Source organism: Carica papaya, chromosome 8, assembly GCF_054855325.1.
Source record: "Carica papaya isolate Zhongbai chromosome 8, ASM5485532v1, whole genome shotgun sequence".
In the NCBI taxonomy this organism is placed as follows: Eukaryota; Viridiplantae; Streptophyta; class Magnoliopsida; order Brassicales; family Caricaceae; genus Carica; species Carica papaya.
The window spans coordinates 17100765-17114438 of NC_142316.1; the positions used below are offsets into that span (position 1 = coordinate 17100765).

Consider the following 13674-nt stretch of genomic DNA (forward strand, 5'->3'; position numbering starts at 1 on the left):
CACTTAACTGCAGGTTTCTCATGGGATCCAGTGCATTAGCGCTTGTATGATGCCACTTGTTTAATTTTGCGCTTCAAATACATACACTCCTTCTCTTTTCTTCGTCCTCCCGTCATTTGTTTCCTTGTGCGTGCGCACTGCACCTCCCGTACTCGTTCTAATATCAAGTAAAATGCCACGACGCCGTGACTCACATTTGCGAATAAACCTGCGGACCATAAATCAAGTCGCGCGTAACGTCGAAAGAATCATCTGCAAAAAGATGGGTGCAACACGAGGACCTCCCAAGAAAATGGGTGAAATATAAGGACTTCGCAGGAGGTCACCCATCCTAGTGCTACTCTCGCCCAAGCACCCTTAACTTGCAGAGTTCTGATAGAATCCGTTCCATTGGTGCTCGTATGATTGCTCATGTTTCATTCTGCGCTGCAAATACATACACTTTTTCTCCCTCCATCCCCCCTCCCGTCATTTGTTTCCTTGTGCGTGCACTCTGCATTTCTCCTTCTCGTTCTAATATCGATTAAAATGTCCATGCTTCTTGACTCACAATTGCGTATAAACCAGTGGACCCCAGTTCCAGTCGCGCGCAACGTCGAACGACCCGTCTGAAAAAAAATTAGTGCGACACGAGGACTTCCCAGGAGGTCACCCATCCGAGTACTAATCTCGCCCAAGCACACTTAACTGCGGAGTTCTGATGGGATCCGGTGCATTAGTGCTGGTATGATCGCACACATTTAATTCCACGCTGCAAATACATAAACTCCTTCTCCTTTCTTCCCCCTCCCGTCATTTCTTTCCTTGTGCGTGCGCACTACACCTCCCGTGCTCGTTCTAATTTCAAGTAAAATGCTACGGTGCCGTGACTCACATTTGCGAATAAACCTGAGGACCATAATTCAAGTCGTGCGTTTCGTCGAAAGAATCATCTGCAAAAAAATGGGTGCAACACCAGGACTTCCTAAGAAAATTGGTGAAATATAAGGACTTCGCAGGAGGTCACCCATCCTAGTGCTACTCTCGCCCAAGTACCCTTAACTTGCGGAGTTCTGATAGAATCCGTTGTACTGGTGGTGGTATGATTGCTCATGTTTCATTCTGCGCTGCAAATACATACACTTTTTCTCCCTCCATCCCCCCTCCCGTCATTTGTTTACTTGTGCGTGCACTCTGCATCTCTCCTTCTCGTTCTAATATCGATTAAAATGCCCCTGCTTCTTGACTCACATTTGCGTATGAACCAAGGGACCCTAGTTCCAGTCGCGCGTAACGTCGAACGACCCGTCTAAAAAAAATTAGTGCGACACGAGGACTTCCCAGGAGGTCACCCATCCGAGTACTAATCTCGCCCAAGCACACTTAACTGCGGAGTTTTGATGGGATCCGGTGCATTCGTGCTGGTATGATCGCACCGGTTTAATTTTGCGCTGCAAATACATAAACTCCTTCTCCTTTCTTCCCCCTCCTGTCATTTGTTTCCTTGTGCGTGCGCACTGCATCTCTCGTTCTCGTTCAAATATCAAGTAAAATACCACAGTGCCGTGACTCACATTTGCGAATAAATCTGCGGACCATAATTAATGTCGCGGGTAACGTCGAACGGTACATCTGAAAAAAAAATGGGTGCAACACGAGAACTTCCCAGGAGGTAACCCATCATTGTACTACTTTCACCAAAGCACAGTTAACTGCGGAGTTCTGATGGGATCCGGTGCATTTGTGCTAGTGTGACCGCACCTGTTTAATTTGGTGCTGAAAATACATACACTCCTTCTTCCCTCCCCCCCTCCCATCATTTGTTTCCTTGTGCGTTCACACTGCACCTCTCCTTCTCGTTCTAATATCGATTAAAATGCCCCTGATTCTTGACTCACATTTGCGTATAAATCTGCGGACCATAGTTCCAGTCGCGCGTAACGTCGAATGACGCATCTGAAAAAAAATTGTTACGATACGAGGACTTCCCAAGAGGTCACCCATCCGAGTACTAATCTCGCCCAAGCACACTTAACTGCGGAGTTTTGATGGGATCCGGTGCATTCGTGCTGGTATGATCGCACCGGTTTAATTTTGCGCTGCAAATACATAAACTCCTTCTCCTTTCTTCCCCCTCCTGTCATTTGTTTCCTTGTGCGTGCGCACTGCATCTCTCGTTCTCGTTCAAATATCAAGTAAAATACCACAGTGCCGTGACTCACATTTGCGAATAAATCTGCGGACCATAATTAAAGTCGCGGGTAACGTCGAACGGTACATCTGAAAAAAAAAATGGGTGCAACACGAGAACTTCCCAGGAGGTAACCCATCATTGTACTACTTTCGCCAAAGCACAGTTAACTGCGGAGTTTTGATGGGATCCGGTGCATTTGTGCTAGTGTGACCGCACCTGTTTAATTTGGTGCTGAAAATACATACACTCCTTCTTCCCTCCCCCCCTCCCATCATTTGTTTCCTTGTGCGTTCACACTGCACCTCTCCTTCTCGTTCTAATATCGATTAAAATGCCCCTGATTCTTGACTCACATTTGCGTATAAATCTGCGGACCATAGTTCCAGTCGCGCGTAACGTCGAATGACGCATCTGAAAAAAAATTGTTACGATACGAGGACTTCCCAAGAGGTCACCCATCCGAGTACTACTCTCGCCCAAGCACACTTAACTGCAAAGTTCTGATGGGATCCAGTGAATTAGTGCTGGTATGATCGCACCCGTTTAATTTCGCGCTACAAATACATAAATTCCTTCTCCTTTCTTCCCCCTCCCGTCATTTTTTTCCTTGTGCGTGCGCACTGCACCTCCCGTGCTCGTTCTAATATCAAGTAAAATGCTACGGTGCCGTGACTCACATTTGCGAATAAACCTGAGGACCATAATTCAAGTCGCGCGTAATATCGAAAGAATCATCTGCAAAAAAATGGGTGCAACACGAGGACTTCCTAAGAAAATAGGTGAAATATAAGGACTTCGCATGAGGTCACCCATCCTAGTGCTACTCTCGCCCAAGCACCCTTAACTTGCGGAGTTCTGATAGAATCCGTTGCATTGGTGCTGGTATGATTGCTCATGTTTCATTCTGCGCTGCAAATACATACACTCTTTCTCCCTCCATCCCATCTCCCGTTATTTGTTTCCTTGTGCGTGCACTCTGCATCTCTCCTTCTTGTTCTAATATCAAGTAAAATGCCCTGGCATCATGACTCACCTTTGCGAATGAACCAACGGTTTATAATTGCATTCGCGCGTAACGTCGAATGATCCATCTGAAAAAAAATGGGTGCAACACGAGGACTTCCCAGGAGGTCACCAATCCGAGTACTACTCCCGCCCAAGCACACTTAACTGCTAAGTTCTGATCGGATACGGTGCATTAGTGCTGGTATGATGGCACCTATTTAATTTCGCGCTGCAAATACGTACACTCCTTCTCCTTTCTTCCCCTTCCCGTCATTTGTTTCGTTGTGCGTGTGCACTACACCTCTCGTTCTCGTATAAATATCAAGTAAAATGTCACGGCGCAGTGACTCACATTTTCGAATAAATCTGCGGAATATAATTAAAGTCGCGCGTAACGTCGAATGGCACATCTGAAAAAAAAAATGGGTGCAACACGAGAATTTCCCAGGAGGTAACCCATCATTGTACTACTTTCGCCAAAGCACACTTAACTGCGGAGTTCTAATGGGATCCGGTGCATTTGTGCTGGTGTGACCGCACCTGTTTAATTTCGTGCTGAAAATACATACACTCCTTTTTCCCTCCCGCCCTCCCATCATTTGTTTCCTTTTGCGTTCACAGTGCACTTCTCCTTCTCGTTCTAATATCGATTAAAATGCCCTTGATTCTTGACTCACATTTGCGTATAAACCAGCGAACCATAGTTCCAGTCGCGCGTAATGTCGAACGACCTATCTGAAAAAAAATTGTTGCGATACGAGGACTTCTCAAGAGGTCACCCATCCGAGTACTACTCTCGCCCAAGCACACTTAACTGCAGAGTTCTGATGGGATCCAGTACATTAGTGCCGGTATGATGCCACTTGTTTAATTTTGCGCTTCAAATACATACACTCCTAATCTTTTCTTCCTCCTCCCGTCATTTGTTTCCTTGTGCGTGCGCACTGCACCTCACGTACTTGTTCTAATATCAAGTAAAATGCCACGGCGCCGTGACTCACATTTGCGAATAAATCTGTGGACCATAATTAAAGTCGCGCGTAACGTCGAACGGCACATCTGAAAAAAAGAAAATGGGTGCAACACGAAAACTTCCCAGGAGGTAACCCATCATTGTACTACTTACACCAAAGCACACTTAACTGCGAAGTTCTGATGGGATCCGGTACATTTGTGCTGGTGTGACCTCACCTGTTTAATTTCGTGCTGAAAATACATACACTCCTTCTTCCCTCCCCTCTCCCATCATTTGTTTCCTTGTGCGTTCACACTGGACCTCTCCTTCTCGTTCTAATATCGATTAAAATGCCCCTGATTCTTGACTCACATTTGCGTATAAACCAACGGACCGTAGTTCCAGTCGCGCGTAACGTCGAACGACCCATCTGAAAAAAATTGTTGCAATACGAGGACTTCCCAAGAGGTCACCCATCTGAGTACTACTCTCGCCCAAGCACACTTAACTGCAGAGTTCTGATGGGATCCAGTGCAGTAGTGCTGGTATGATGCCACTTGTTTAATTTTGCGCTTCAAATACATACACTCATTCTCTTTTCTTCCTCATCCCGTCATTTGTTTCCTTGTGCGTGAGCACTGCACCTCCCGTACTCGTTCTAATATTAAGTAAAATGCGACGGTGCCGTGACTCACATTTGCGAATAAATCTGTGGACCATAAATCAAGTCGCGCGTAACGTCGAAAGAATAATCTACAAAAAGATGGGTGCAACACGAGGACCTCCCAAGAAAATGGGTGAAATATGAGGACTTCGCAAGAGGTCACCCATCCGAGTACTACACTCACCCAAGAACACTTAACTGCGGAGTTCTGATGGGATCCGGAGCTTTAGTGCTGGTATGATCGCACCTGTTTAATTTCGCGCTGCAAATACATATACTCCTTCTCCTTTCTTCCCCCTCCCGTCATTTGTTTCCTTGTGCGTTCACACTTCACCTCTCATTCTCGTTCTAATATCGATTAAAATGCCCCTGCTTCTTGACTCACATTTGCGTATAAACCAGCGGACCCTACTTCCAGACGTGCGTAATGTCGAACGACCCGTCTGAAAAAAAATTAGTGCGACACGAGGACTTCCCAGGAGGTCACCCATCCGAGTACTAATCTCGCCCAAGCACACGAGGGCTTTAGTGCTGGTATGATCGCACCTGTTTAATTTTGCACTGCAAATACATAAACTCATTCCCCTTTCTTCCCCCTCCCGTCATTTGTTTCCTTGTGCGTGCGCACTGCACCTCCCGTTCTCGTTCTAATATCAAGTAAAATGCTACATCACCGTGACTCACATTTGCGAATAAACCTGAGGACCATAATTCAAGTCGCGCGTAACGTCGAAAGAATCATCTGCAAAAAAATGGGTGCAACACGAGGACTTCACAAGAAAATGGGTGAAATATAAGGACTTCGCAGGAGGTAACCCATGCTAGTACCACTCTTGCCCAAGCACCCTTACCTACGGAGTTCTGATAGAATCCGTTGCATTAGTGCTGGAATGATCGCACCTGTTTCATTTCGCGCTGCAAATACATACTCCTTCTCCTTTCTTCCCCCTCCCGTCATTTGTTTCCTTGTGCGTCCGCACTGCACCTCTCGTTCTCGTTCAAATATCAAGTAAAATGCCACGGCGCCGTGACTCACATTTGCGACTAAATCTGCGGACCATAATTAAAGTCGCGCGTAACGTCGAGCGGCACATCTGAAAAAAAGAAAATGGGTGCAACACGAGAACTTCCCAGGAGGTAACCCATCATTGTACTACTTTCGCCAAAGCACACTTAACTGTGGAGTTCTGATGGGATCCGGTGCATTTGTGCTGGTGTGACCGCACCTGTTTAATTTGGTGCTGAAAATACATACACTCCTTCTTCCCTCCCCCCCTCCCATCATTTGTTTCCTTGTGCGTGCACTCTGCATCTCTCTTTCTCGTTCTAATATCAAGTAATATGCCCCGGCACCGTGACTCACCTTTGCAAATGAACCAGCGGTTTATAATTCCATTCGCGCGTAACGTCGAAAAACCATTCCGAAAAAAATAGGTGCAACACGAGAGCTTCCCAAGTGGTCACCCATCCAAGTACTACTCTCGCCCAAACACACTTAACTGCAGAGTTCTGATGGGATCCGATGCATTAGTGCTGGTATGGTCGCACCTGTTTAATTTCGCGCTGCAAATACATAAACTCCTTCTCCTTTCTTCCCCCTCCCGTCATTTGTTTCCTTGTGCGTGCGCACTGCACCTCTCGTTCTCGTTCAAATATCAAGTAAAATGCCACGGCGCCGTGACTCACATTTGCGAATAAATCTGCGATCCATAATTAAAGTCGTGCGTAACGTCGAACGACACATCTGAAAAAAAGAAAATGGGTGCAACACGAGAACTTCCCAGGAGGTAACCCATCATTGTACTACTTTCGCCAAAGCACACTTAACTGCGAAGTTCTGATGGGATCCGGTGCATTTGTGCTGGTGTGACCGCACCTGTTTAATTTGGTGCTGAAAATACATAACACTCCTTCTCGTTCTAATATCGATTAAAATGCCCCTGATTCTTGACTCACATTTGCGTATAAACCAGCGGACCATAGTTCTAGTCGCGCGTAACGTCGTACGACCCATCTGAAAGAAAATTGTTGCGATACGAGGACTTCCCAAGAGGTCACCCATCCGAGTACTACTCTCGCCCAAGCACACTTAACTGCAGAGTTCTGATGGGATCCGATGCATTAGAGTTGGTATGATCGCACCTGTTTAATTTCGCGCTGCAAATACATAAACTACTTCTCCTTTCTTCCCCCTCCCGTCATTTGTTTTCTTGTGCGTGCACACTACACCTCTCGTTCTCGTTCAAATATCAAGTAAAATGCCATGGCGCCGTGACTCACATTTACGAATAAATCTGCGGACCATAATTAAAGTCGCGCGTAACGTCGAACGGCACATCTGAAAAAAAAGAAAATGGGTGCAACACGAGAACTTCCCAAGAGGTAACCCATCATTGTACTACTTTTGCCAAAGCACACTTAACTGCGGAGTTCTGATGGGATCCGGTGCATTTGTGCTAGTGTGACAACACCTGTTTAATTCTGCGCTGTAAATACATAAACTCCTTCTCCTTTCTTCCCCCTCCCGTCATTTGTTTCCTTGTGCGTTCACACTGCACATCTCCTTCTCGTTCTAATATCGATTAAAATGCCCCTGATTCTTGACTCACATTTGCGTATAAACCAGTGGACCATAGTTCTAGTCGCGCGTAACGTCGAATGACCCATCTGAAAAATAATTATTGCGACACGAGGAATTCCCAGGAGGTCACCCATCCGAGTACTACTCTCGCTCAAGCACACTTAACTGCAGGGTTCTGATGGGATACAGTGCATTAGCGCTTGTATGATGCCACTTGTTTAATTTTGCGCTTCAAATACATATACTCCTTCTCTTTTCTTCCTCCTCCCGTCATTTGTTTCCTTGTGCGTGCGCAATGCACCTCCCGTACTCGTTCTAATATCAAGTAAAATGCCATGGCGCCGTGACTCACATTTGCGAATAAACCTGCGGACCATAAATCAAGTTGCACGTAACGTCGAAAGAATCATCTGCAAAAAGATGGGTGCAACACGAGGACCTCCCAAGAAAATGGGTGAAATATAAGGACTTCGCAGGAAGTCACCCATCCGAGTACTTTTCTCGCCCAAGCACCCTTAACTGCAGAGTTCTGATAGAATCCGTTGCATTAGTGCTGGTATGATCCTCATGTTTCATTCTGCACTGCAAATACATACACTCTTTCTCCTTCCATCCCCCCTCCCGTCATTTGTTTCCTTGTGCGTGCACTCTGCATCTCTCTTTCTGTTTCTAATATCAAGTAATATGGCCCGGCACCGTGACTCACCTTTGCAAATGAAGCAGCGGTTTATAATTCCATTCGCGCGTAACGTCGAACAACCCATCCGAAAAAAAATAAGTGCAACACGAGGGCTTCCCAAGTGGTAACCCATCCGAGTACTACTCTCGCCCAAGCACACTTAACTGCGGAGTTCTGATGGGATCCGGGGCTTTAGTGCTGGTATGATCGAACCTGTTTAATTTCGCGCTGCAAATACATACACTCCTTCTCCTTTCTTCCCCCTCCCGTCAATTGTTTCCTTGTGCATTCACAATGCACCTCTCATTCTCGTTCTAATATCGATTAAAATGCCCCTGCTTCTTGACTCACATTTGCGTATAAACCAGCGGACCCTAGTTCCAGTCGTGCGTAACGTCGAACGACCCGTCTGAAAAAAAAATTAGTGCGACACGAGGACTTCCAAGGAGGTCACCCATCCGAGTACTACTCTCGCCCAAGCACACTTAACTGCGGAGTTCTGATGGGATCCGGTGTATTAGTGCTGGTATGATCGAACCTGTTTAATTTCGCGCTGCAAATACATAAACTCCTTCTCCTTTCTTCCCCCTCCCATCATTTCTTTCCTTGTGCGTGCGCACTGCACCTCTCGTTCTCGTTCAAATATCAAGTAAAATGCCACGGCGCCGTGACTCACATTTGCGAATAAATCTGTGGACCATAATTAAAGTCGCGCGTAACGTCGAATGGCACATCTGAAAAAAAGAAAATGGGTGCAACATCAGAACTTCCGAGGAGGTAACCCATGCTAGTACTACTCTCGCCCAAGCACCCTTACCTACGGAGTTCTGATAGAATCCGTTGCATTAGTGCTGGTATGATCGCACCTGTTTCATTTCGTTCTGAAAATACATACACTCCTTCTCCTTCCCTCCCCCTCCCATCAATTGTTTCCTTGTGCGTTCACACTGCACCTCTCCTTCTCGTTCTAATATCGATTAAAATGCCCCTGCTTCTTGACTCACAATTGCGTATAAACCAGCGGATCATAGTTCCAGTCGCGTGTAACGTCAAACGACCCATCTGAAAAAAAATTGTTGCAATACGAGGACTTCCCAAGAGGTCACCCATCCGAGTACTACTCTCGCCCAAGCACACTTAACTGCAGAGTTCTGATGGGATCTAGTGCAGAAGTGCTGGTATGATGCCACTTGTTTAATTTTGCGCTTCAAATACATACACTCATGCTCTTTTCTTCCTCATCCCGTCATTGGTTTCCTTGTGCGTGCGCACTGCACCTCCCGTACTCGTTCTAATATCAAGTAAAATGCCACGGTGCCGTGTCTCACATTTGCAAAAAAACCTACGGACCATAAATCAAGTCGCGCGTAACGTCGTAAGAATCATCTGCAAAAAGATGGGTGCAACAGGAGGACCACCCAAGAAAATGGGTGAAATATAAGAACTTCGCAGGAGGTCACCCATCCTAGTACTTTTCTCGCCCAAGCACCCTTAACTGCGGAGTTCTAATAGAATCCGTTGCATTAGTGCTGGTATGATCCCTCATGTTTCATTCTGCGCTGCAAATACATACACTCTTTCTCCTCCCATCCCCCCTCCCGTCATTTGTTTCCTTGTGCGTGCACTCTGCATCTCTCTTTCCCGTTCTAATATCAAGTAGTATGCCCCGGCACCGTGACTCACCTTTGCAAATGAACCAGCGATTTATAATTCCATTCGCGCGTAACGTCGAACAACCCATCCGAAAAAAAATAGGTGCAACACGAGGGCTTCCCAAGTGGTCACCCATCCGAGTACTACCCTCGGCCAAGCACACTTAACTTTGGAGTTCTGATGGGATCCGGAGCTTTAGTGCTGGTATGATCGCACCTGTTTAATTTCGTGCTGCAAATACATACACTCCTTCTCCTTTCTTCCCCCTCCTGTCATTTGTTTCCTTGTGCGTTCACACTTCACGTCTCATTCTCGTTCTAATATTGATTAAAATGCCCCTGATTCTTGACTCACATTTGCGTATAAACCAGTGGACCATAGTTCCAGGTCGCGCGTAACGTCGAACGACCCGTCTGAAAAAAAATTGGTGTGATACGAGGACTTCCCAGGAGGTCACCCATCCGAGTACTACTCTCTCCCAAGCACACTTAACTACAGAGTTCTAATGGGATCTAATGCATTAGTGCTGGTATGATCGCACCCGTTTAATTCCGCGCTGCAAATACATAAACTTCTTCTCCTTTCTTCCCCCTCCCGTCATTTGTTTCCTTGTGCGTGCGCACTGCACCTCCCGTGCTCGTCCTAATATAAGGTAAAATACTATGGTGCCGTGACTCACATTTGCGAATAAACCTGAGGATCATAATTCAAGTCACGCGTATCGTCGAAAGAATCATCTGCAAAAAAGTGGGTGCAACACGAGGACTTCCTAAGAAAATGGGTGAAATATAAGGACTTCGCAGAAGGTCACCCATCCGAGTACTTTTCTCGCCCAAGCACCCTTAACTGCGTAGTTCTGATAGAATCTGTTGCATTGGTACTGGTATGATTGCTCATGTTTCATTCTGCACTGCAAATGCATACACTTTTTCTCCCTCCATCCCCCCTCCTGTCATTTGTTTCCTTGTGCGTGCACTCTACATCTCTCCTTCTCGTTCTAATATCGATAAAAATGCCCCTACTTCTTGGCTCACTTTTGCGTATAAACTAGTGAACCCTAATTCCAGTCGCGCGTAACGTCGAACGACCCGTCTGAAAAAAAAAATTTGTGCGACACGAGAACTTCCCAGGAGGTCACCCATCCGAGTACTAATCTCGCCCAATCACACTTCACTGCGGAGTTCTGATGCGATCCGGTGCATTAGTGCTGGTATGATCGCACCTGTTTAATTTTGCGCTACAAATACATAAACTCATTCCCCTTTCTTCTCCCTCCCGTCATTTGTATCCTTGTGCGTTCGCACTGCACCTCCCGTTCTCGTTCTAATATCAAGTAAAATACTACAGCGCCGTGACTCACATCTGCGAATAAACCATAGGACCATAATTCAAGTCGCGCGTAATGTCGAAAGAATCATCTGCAAAAAAATGGGTACAACACGAGGACTTCACAAGAAAATGGGTGAAATATAAGGACTTCGCAAGAGGTAACCCATGGTAGTACTACTCTCGCCCAAGCACACTTACCTACGGAGTTCTGATAGAATCCGTTGCATTATTGCTGGTATGATCGCACCTGTTTCATTTGGCGCTGCAAATACACACACTCCTTCTCCTTTCTTTCCCGTCATTTGTTTCCTTGTGCGTGCGCACTGCACCTCTTGTTCTCGTTCAAATATCAAGTAAAATGCCACGGCGCCGTGACTCACATTTGCGAATAAATCTGCGGACCATAATTCAAGTCGCGCGTAACGTCGAACGGCACATCTGAAAAAAAGAAAATGGGTGCAACACGAGAACTTCCCAGGAGGTAACCCATCATTGTACTACTTTCGCCAAAGTACACTTAACTGCGGAGTTCTGATGGGATCCGGTGCATTTGTGCTGGTGTGACCGCACCTGTTTAATTTCGTGCTAAAAATACATACACTCATTCTTCCCTCCCCCCTCCCATCATTTGTTTCCTTGTGCGTCACACTGCACCTCTCCTTCTCGTTCTAATATCGATTAAAATGCCCCTGATTCTTAACTCACATTTGCGTATAAACCAGCGGACTATATTTCCAGTTGCGCGTAACGTCGAACGATCCGTCTGAAAAAAAATTGGTGTGACACGAGGACTTCCCAAGAGGTCACCCATCCGAGTACTACTCTCGACCAACCACACTTAACTAGAGAGTTCTGATGTGATCCAGTGCATTAGTGCTGGTATGATGCCACTTGTTTAATTTTGCGCTTCAAATACATACACTCCTTCTCTTTTCGTCCTCCTCCCGTCATTTGTTTCCTTGTGCGTGCGCACTGCACCTCCCGTTCTCGTTCTAATATCAAGTAAAAAGTCACGGCGCCGTGACTCATATTTGCGAATAAACCTGCGGACCACAATTAAAGTCGCACGTAACGTCGAACGACATATCTGAAAAAAAGAAAATGGGTGCAACACGAGGACTTCACAAGAAAATGGGTGAAATATAAGGACTTCGCAGGAGGTAACCCATGCTAGTACTACTCTCGCCCAAGCACCCTTACCTACGGAGTTCTGATAGAATCCGTTGCATTAGTGCTGGTATGATCGCACCTGTTTCATTTTGTGCTGAAAATACATACACTCCTTCTCCTTCCCTCCCCCTCCCATCAATTGTTTCCTTGTGCGTTCACACTGCACCTCCCCTTCTCGTTCTAATATCGATTAAAATGCCTCTTCTTCTTGATTCACAATTGCGTATAAACCAGCGGACCCCAGTTCCAGTCGCGCGTAACGTCGAACGACCCGTCTGAAAAAAAATTGGTGCGACACGAGGACTTCCCAAGAGGTCACCCATCCGAGTACTACTCTCGCCCAAGCACACTTAACTGCGGAGTTCTGATGGGATCCGGTGCATTAGTGCTGGTATGATCGCACCCGTTTAATTCCGCGCTGCAAATACATAAACTCCTTCTCCTTTCTTCTCCCTCCCGTCATTTGTTTCCTTGTGCGTGCGCACCGCACCTCCCGTACTCGTTCTAATATCAAGTAAAATGCTACGGTGCCGTGACTCACATTTGCGAATAAACCTGAGGACCATAATTCAAGTCGCGAGTATCGTCGAAAGAATCATCTGCAAAAAAATGGGTGCAACACGAGGACTTCCTAAGAAAATGGGTGAAATATAAGGACTTCGCAGGAGGTCACCCATCCTAGTGCTACTCTCGCCCAAGCAGCCTTAACTTGCGGAGTTCTGATAGAATCCGTTGCATTGGTGCTGGTATGATTGCTCATGTTTCATTCTGCGCTGCAAATACATACATTTTTTCTCCCTCCATCCCCCTCCCGTCATTTGTTTCCTTGTGCGTGCACTCTGCATCTCTCTTTCTCGTTCTAATATCGATTAAAATGCCCCTGCTTCTTGACTCACATTTGCGTATAAACCAGTGGACCCTAGTTCCCGTCGCGCGTAACTTCGAACGACCCGTTTGAAAAAAAATTAGTGCGACACGAGGACTTCGCAGGAGGTCACCCATCTGAGTACTACTCTCGCCCAAGCACACTTAACTTGCAGAGTTCTGATAGAATCCGTTGCATTGGTGCTGGTATGATCGCAGCTGTTTAATTTTGCGCTGCGAATACATAAACTCATTTCCCTTTCTTCCACATCCCGTCATTTGTTTCCTTGTGCTTGCGCACTGCATCTCTCGTTCTCGTTCTAATATCAAGTAAAATGCCACGGCGCCGTGAGTCACATTTGCGAATAAATCTGCGGACCATAATTAAAGTCGCGCGTAACGTCGAACTTCACATCTAAAAAAAAGAAAATGGGTGAAACACGAGAACTTCCCAGGAGGTAACACATCATTGTACTACTTTCGCCAAAGCACACTTAACTGCGGAGTTCTGATGAGATCCGGTGCATTTGTGCTGGTATGATCGCACCCGTTTAATTCCGCGCTGCAAATACATAAACTCCTTCTCCTTTCTTCCCCCTCC

The 13674-nt window shown here is 46.2% G+C and overlaps 5 non-coding genes and 23 pseudogenes across 5 annotated transcripts; all 28 read right to left on the bottom strand.

Moving 5' to 3' along the window:
* Positions 1 to 619: 619 nt before the first annotated feature.
* Positions 620 to 738, bottom strand: LOC148244940 (5S ribosomal RNA). The gene has a single exon (XR_015815951.1). It is a non-coding gene; the product is annotated as a 5S ribosomal RNA (ribosomal RNA).
* Positions 739 to 1298: 560 nt separating this feature from the next.
* Positions 1299 to 1417, bottom strand: LOC148244941 (5S ribosomal RNA). Its single transcript, XR_015815050.1, has one exon. It is a non-coding gene; the product is annotated as a 5S ribosomal RNA (ribosomal RNA).
* Positions 1418 to 1623: 206 nt separating this feature from the next.
* On the bottom strand, positions 1624 to 1742 carry LOC148244942 (5S ribosomal RNA; annotated as a pseudogene).
* Positions 1743 to 1946: 204 nt separating this feature from the next.
* LOC148244943 (5S ribosomal RNA) lies at positions 1947 to 2065 on the bottom strand (annotated as a pseudogene).
* A 207-nt stretch (positions 2066 to 2272) lies between these two features.
* LOC148244944 (5S ribosomal RNA) lies at positions 2273 to 2391 on the bottom strand (annotated as a pseudogene).
* Positions 2392 to 2595: 204 nt separating this feature from the next.
* LOC148244945 (5S ribosomal RNA) lies at positions 2596 to 2714 on the bottom strand (annotated as a pseudogene).
* A 561-nt stretch (positions 2715 to 3275) lies between these two features.
* On the bottom strand, positions 3276 to 3394 carry LOC148244946 (5S ribosomal RNA; annotated as a pseudogene).
* Positions 3395 to 3601: 207 nt separating this feature from the next.
* On the bottom strand, positions 3602 to 3720 carry LOC148244947 (5S ribosomal RNA; annotated as a pseudogene).
* A 204-nt stretch (positions 3721 to 3924) lies between these two features.
* Positions 3925 to 4042, bottom strand: LOC148244948 (5S ribosomal RNA; annotated as a pseudogene).
* Positions 4043 to 4252: 210 nt separating this feature from the next.
* Positions 4253 to 4371, bottom strand: LOC148244949 (5S ribosomal RNA; annotated as a pseudogene).
* Positions 4372 to 4573: 202 nt separating this feature from the next.
* Positions 4574 to 4691, bottom strand: LOC148244950 (5S ribosomal RNA; annotated as a pseudogene).
* A 236-nt stretch (positions 4692 to 4927) lies between these two features.
* LOC148244951 (5S ribosomal RNA) lies at positions 4928 to 5046 on the bottom strand (annotated as a pseudogene).
* An 860-nt stretch (positions 5047 to 5906) lies between these two features.
* On the bottom strand, positions 5907 to 6025 carry LOC148244952 (5S ribosomal RNA; annotated as a pseudogene).
* A 203-nt stretch (positions 6026 to 6228) lies between these two features.
* On the bottom strand, positions 6229 to 6347 carry LOC148244953 (5S ribosomal RNA). Its single transcript, XR_015816034.1, has one exon. It is a non-coding gene; the product is annotated as a 5S ribosomal RNA (ribosomal RNA).
* Positions 6348 to 6556: 209 nt separating this feature from the next.
* LOC148244954 (5S ribosomal RNA) lies at positions 6557 to 6675 on the bottom strand (annotated as a pseudogene).
* A 147-nt stretch (positions 6676 to 6822) lies between these two features.
* Positions 6823 to 6941, bottom strand: LOC148244955 (5S ribosomal RNA; annotated as a pseudogene).
* Positions 6942 to 7151: 210 nt separating this feature from the next.
* LOC148244956 (5S ribosomal RNA) lies at positions 7152 to 7270 on the bottom strand (annotated as a pseudogene).
* An 883-nt stretch (positions 7271 to 8153) lies between these two features.
* LOC148244957 (5S ribosomal RNA) lies at positions 8154 to 8272 on the bottom strand (annotated as a pseudogene).
* A 206-nt stretch (positions 8273 to 8478) lies between these two features.
* Positions 8479 to 8597, bottom strand: LOC148244958 (5S ribosomal RNA; annotated as a pseudogene).
* Positions 8598 to 8806: 209 nt separating this feature from the next.
* Positions 8807 to 8925, bottom strand: LOC148244959 (5S ribosomal RNA; annotated as a pseudogene).
* A 205-nt stretch (positions 8926 to 9130) lies between these two features.
* On the bottom strand, positions 9131 to 9248 carry LOC148244960 (5S ribosomal RNA; annotated as a pseudogene).
* Positions 9249 to 9809: 561 nt separating this feature from the next.
* On the bottom strand, positions 9810 to 9928 carry LOC148244961 (5S ribosomal RNA). Its single transcript, XR_015814854.1, has one exon. It is a non-coding gene; the product is annotated as a 5S ribosomal RNA (ribosomal RNA).
* Positions 9929 to 10134: 206 nt separating this feature from the next.
* LOC148244962 (5S ribosomal RNA) lies at positions 10135 to 10253 on the bottom strand (annotated as a pseudogene).
* A 562-nt stretch (positions 10254 to 10815) lies between these two features.
* Positions 10816 to 10934, bottom strand: LOC148244963 (5S ribosomal RNA; annotated as a pseudogene).
* A 558-nt stretch (positions 10935 to 11492) lies between these two features.
* Positions 11493 to 11611, bottom strand: LOC148244964 (5S ribosomal RNA; annotated as a pseudogene).
* Positions 11612 to 12495: 884 nt separating this feature from the next.
* On the bottom strand, positions 12496 to 12614 carry LOC148244965 (5S ribosomal RNA). Its single transcript, XR_015815688.1, has one exon. It is a non-coding gene; the product is annotated as a 5S ribosomal RNA (ribosomal RNA).
* A 560-nt stretch (positions 12615 to 13174) lies between these two features.
* On the bottom strand, positions 13175 to 13294 carry LOC148244966 (5S ribosomal RNA; annotated as a pseudogene).
* A 209-nt stretch (positions 13295 to 13503) lies between these two features.
* Positions 13504 to 13622, bottom strand: LOC148244967 (5S ribosomal RNA; annotated as a pseudogene).
* Positions 13623 to 13674: the final 52 nt, after the last annotated feature.